General features: G+C 32.9%; 1 pseudogene; it reads right to left on the minus strand.

Annotated features, from left to right (window-relative positions):
- Positions 1-2,625: 2,625 nt before the first annotated feature.
- On the minus strand, positions 2,626-4,359 carry LOC103018548 (retinoic acid receptor RXR-gamma-like; annotated as a pseudogene).
- Positions 4,360-5,569: the final 1,210 nt, after the last annotated feature.

Raw genomic sequence — 5,569 nt, forward strand, 5'->3', positions numbered from 1 at the left:
TGCCATCACTTTGATTTCAGACATCCAGACTTTGAGACAATAAATTTCTGTTGTTTAAACCACCCAGTTTATGACATTTTGTTATGGCAACCCAAAGAAACTACTAATACAATAATAATTTACTGAAAATTTAACACTTGTTATATGCTCTGTTAGGCACTTTCCTATCATGTTATAGGTTATAACTTTATTAAGATATATTAAGTACAGTAATTAGCATATATAAACATTTTACAACTTTAGAATTTTATGTAAACGGAATCATAAACTATGTACCAATGATATTGATATTCATCCTTGCTATTGCATGTATCGATAAGCCATTTCTGTAATTTTCTTTTTCCTTTCCTCCCTCCCGCCCTCCCTTCCATCCTTGCTTCCTTCTGTTTTCCAATTTCTTTGTCAGATTTTAATATCAGGTTCATAATGGCCTCATTAAAAGAACTGATCAGTCATCCCTCCTCATTTATTTTTTGAAAAGATTTATGTTAAATATGTGTTATTTCTTCCTTAAGTGTTTAATAAAATTCACCAGCAAAATCATCTGGATCTTGAAAATTTTCTGGAGTTATTTTGATAACAGATTCAATTTCTTCAATAGATATACAGCTCAGATTTTGCAGGGGAGGGGTTGTGTCAATTTTGATAATTTATCTTTTTCAAGAAATATGTCCATTCATCTCAGTTATCAAATTTGTTGGCATAAAGTTGTTCATAGTATTCAATTATTACATCTTAATTCCTATAATATCTATAACAATAGCCCCCTTAATAATGATGATTTGTGTTACCTCTTTTTCTCTTAATTAGTCTACCTAGGAATTTATCAATGACACTGATCATATCAAAACACATTTTTAGCTTTTCTAATTGTCTCTGTTGCCTATCTGTTTTCATTGCATTTATATATGCTCTTCTATTTATTATTTCTTTAATTCTATTTACTTTGGGTTTACTTTGCTTTTCTTTTTCTAATACCTTAATTTGGAACCACAGATAATTTATTCTAGATTATTTTTCTTTCCTAATATAAACATTTTAAGCTATGAGTGTCCCACCAAGTGTTTCTTTAGCTGATTCAAACAAATATTGATCAGCTGGATTTCAATTGTCATTCAGTTTAAACTATTTTCTAATTTCCTTTCTGATTTCATCTATGATCCAGGAGTGTATTGTTTGACCCATGAATTATATAGATGTATTTTACTAAGTTCTAGATATTTGGGGCAGAGGTCTACATATCTTATTTTAATTTAATTCTATTTTGGTCAGAGAATAAAATCTTTATGTATTTTATCCTTTTAAATTTAGAGTATTATTTTATAGTCCAGTATATGGTCTATCTAAATAGCATTCTTTTCCATAGAAAAGAATGTGTATTGAGTATACATTATATTGAATGTGATAATATAATAAATAATATTTCTAGTGATGAATAGTGCTAAGATCTCCTATATCTTTAATGATTTATTTGTCTTGTTGTTCTATCAGTTGTTGAGAGAGGGATGTTAATATCTCCTATGTTTGTTGAATTGTCTCTTTCTGCAATTCATTCAATTTTTGATTTGTATATTTTGAAGCTATTTTATTTGAGGTGCATATACATTTTGAATTATGTGCTATTGAAGATTTCTAACTTTTATCATTATAAAATGTCCTACTTTATTTCTGGTAATATTCTTTGTCTTGAAGTCTATTTTATCTGATGTTAAGACAGCTACTCCAATCTTATTAAGCTTACTGTTTGTATGGTAAGACTCATTCTATTTCTTTACTTTTAATCGACCTGTGACTTTATATTTAAAATCTTTTTCTTGTAGGCCACATATCATGCAGTTCTACATTTTAATCTACCTCTGTCAGTCTCTGGTTCTTGGTGCTTAGACCATTAACATTTAATGTAATTATTGTTATGGTTAGATATAGTCTCATGTGGTTGATATAGTCTCATTTATTGCTTGTTTTCTGTTTGTCTTTTCTGATTTTTGGTGCTCTGTTTTACCTTTTACCCCTCCTTTTGGATCACTGTATTTTAAGGTATCTATTAGATTTTTAGCTATATCTCTTTGTATAACTTTTTCTTACTCTAGGAATTTATATACACATATTCAAGTGTTCACAGTCATCTCAGAATAATGTTGCACTACTTCAATAAAATATAGGATGTTTGCTGCCATTTAAGTCTCTTTATACCCCCATAAGCTTTCTCTCATAGTTGTTAAATCTATTACATAAGCTGAAAGTCCCATTGGACATTGTTATACTTTTTGCTGTCAATATGTGTTTATATTTTAAAGAAATTAAAACAAAAAATAGTCTACTGTATTTAACTAGGTGTTTAGCATTTCTGGTCTCTCTTCATTCTTAAGGACCCAGGATTCCCTCTGGTATCATTTTCCTTCAGCCTAAAGAAATTTCTTTAACATTTCTCATACAGTAAGCTTGCCAGTGCAAATGCTCTTACTTTTCATTCATTTCAGAATACCTTTCTTTATTCCCTTAATATCTTCACTTCCCTAATGTGCTCGACTTCTCCAAATTTCTTCTTCCCTCTACAATCTGATTATACTTGTTTACATTTATCATAAACAATTATGAGGTAGAGCGGGCTGTAACTGGTGAGGCTCAGGTGATCTGCAGCAGGATCTCCATCTCCATGAGGAAGGTGTCAATGGGCATGTCCCCGGTGAGCTTGAAGAGGAGATGCTCTAGGCATTTCAAGCTGATGGAGCACAGGACGGGGGGCACAGCAGCAGTTTTGCAAAGCTGCCTGGTTGTTCCAGATACCTCTGCTTGGTATAGGCCTCAAGAATAACATAAACTTCCACAGAACCTCTGGGAGTTTGGACAGACCCTTGGCATCTGGGTTAAATGCACAATGGCTTGCAGGATTCCCAGCTACAACTTATCCACCCGCTTCATTTTGAACACCAGCTCAGTCAGAACTCTGTCAAAGATGGAGCCAACCCCAGCACTATAGACACTGCTCAGGTGGATGTATAAGCCTATGGCCAGAAGGATTCCAGTCTGCACAGAAACCAAGTGGAAAGAGGAGGCAATCAGTGGATTACTTCTACCCTGCCCAGAACAAAATGACCTGGTCCTCCAACTTGAGGTCAGTGAAGTAGGAAATGTGCCTGGCCCATTCAAAGAGTGAAAAGCTGCTTATGAACTTTTTTTTTTTTTCTGACACAGGGCATTAATTGTGTCTTTAAAACATCATAAACAGGAATCATCCAGCACCTTACTGTTTTTGTAGCTGGACAACTTAGGCCTTAATCATCAGCCTCCTGAACATCCTTTTTCAGAAACATAAATGCTATCCAAAATTTTTCTGATATCCGTGTTTTTAACTGTTGGGGCTTGCTGAATCAAAGCAGCTGAATCTGATACAAGTTTAATATCATTTCCTTCAGGAATTAACATATTTTTCTGGCACTTGAGATACTGAAGAAGCAATGCCTGGCCTCATCTGAACCCTGTGGATACATTTTCACCCAAGAAATTTGAAATTTTAACAAGAGACCCGTTGTTTTGAATAACGATGCTGATGGGGAAGTGAGTATACACAGGCCTCATCGTGAAACAGAAGGCCAGTGTGATGCCTTTTGATCATGTTCTGTGCGTGACTACAGACAGTGCAAAAGGTAGCCAGTTCCTTTCTATTTCTCTACAATTTGTCAATGCAGAGTCTCTTCTTTTTCTTTCCAAGGAGACTTTTTGTATTTTATCCAAAGATTTAGTTGTAAGCTGAAGAGGCTGCAGTGATTTTATGCAGCCGTATCTTATGTGTAACTCTAAATAAACCATGTAAGAGTGATGTGGGAATGCAGTGATGAAAGTGTGGGTTTCAGGCATGGGAAAAAGCGTGGGCTATTCAGTATGAAAATCCTTATGGAAAAAAAAATGAAACTTGTGACCCTAACTCACAGCATACATAGAAAATAATTCCACATTGGTCATTGATTTAAATTTAAATACTGTAAGCAATAAAAAATTTTAAATATAATATATGCTATCTTTATAGTCACAGGGTATAAAATATTTTAAAGACACGATGCAAAAGTACAAACTATAAATGAGAAAAAACAATAAATTAGACTACATTATAACAAACAGCTATCTAACGAGACTATATGAGCCATTGCCTCATTGAACAAGATAGGCGAAATTTACAACATAATATTGAACAAAAGAAAAAAAACACTATGAAATAATTCTATTTATATAAAATTCAAAAAAAGGCAAAAGTGATACAGTGTGTAACAAGATAGGGAAGTGGTTACCGTTCAAAGAAAATATTGACTTAAAGGGGGAATGAGTCGCTTCTTGGGTGCTAGTAGAGTTCTGTTTCTCCATCTGGGGATTGTTGTTATTTTTTTGTTTTTGTATTTGTTTTGCTTTATTGTGTAAGTGTGAAAATCATCAAACTGGTCACTTACTTGTTGTTTCCTATATGAATATTATACTTTGATAAATATTAAATGAAAAGTAAGGGAATAATGCACACAGTTTGGGAATAATAATTAAAATAAAAGGAGGCATTTGATGATAATTTAGAGAAGCACAGAAGATGATGCAGTGTTATTGGCAAAGTTCCAATTAAGTTGGATTGTGGATTAAAAGATGTTCACTTTATTGCTTATTTTTACCATGTAGGTATGTGTGTACCAACTATTTGCACAACTATTACAAAATAATTAATAAATCATATGGTTGTGTAATAATGACATAATAAAAAAGAGAAAGAACCACATGATTGACACAGTGTGGAGTCTCAAAGTATTTGTGAAATAAATGATGAAATATGATTAATTCATTTCAATATGTCTTATATGCTTGCATGATAATAAATCATATATTATTACTGCATATTTTAATAAACACCCTGATACTATACTAAGTATTTTACAATGTTTTGTTTGCTGTTTCACACTAAATTCTAAACATCCATTTTTAATTTTTTGTTGTTGCTACAAATAGATATAGTCATATGGGTGCATCATATTTCATTTATCAATCTACTAAAGAGAAAGAGCACAAACAATGATGTGAAAAACTGAAAACCTTCCACAGTTGACCTTGAGCAACACTGGTCTGAAATGCACGGGTCCACTTGCATGCAGATTTTTTTTTCACTAAATACGTACCACGGGTCCTCAGCTGGTTGGTGTAGAGGGTTGGTGCCCCTAACCCCAGTATTGTTCAAGGGTCAACAGTATATAGATGCCTGTATTGTCCCATTCATGCAGATATGTTTGTGATATTAATTTCTAAGGATGAGAATATGGCAAACAAACTCTTTAAAATGTTTGTCTTTTAATAAATGATTCAAAATGATGTAGAAATTGAGTTCACATTCCATCAACAGCATATAAAGAGATTTGTTTCTCCATGCCAACAATAATTTTGTCTTTGCCTATCTTTGCCCATCCATTTAAGATTGACAAAAATAACTAAGACTGTTGTTGGCATGGAGAAAAGAAAGTTCTTTTTTGTGACTGTTGATGAAATGTGAACATATATATTGGTATAGAGAAATATAAATAGACAGGGAAGGTACTTTTTG

This window comes from Balaenoptera acutorostrata, chromosome 5 (genome assembly GCF_949987535.1).
Source record: "Balaenoptera acutorostrata chromosome 5, mBalAcu1.1, whole genome shotgun sequence".
In the NCBI taxonomy this organism is placed as follows: domain Eukaryota; kingdom Metazoa; phylum Chordata; class Mammalia; order Artiodactyla; family Balaenopteridae; genus Balaenoptera; species Balaenoptera acutorostrata.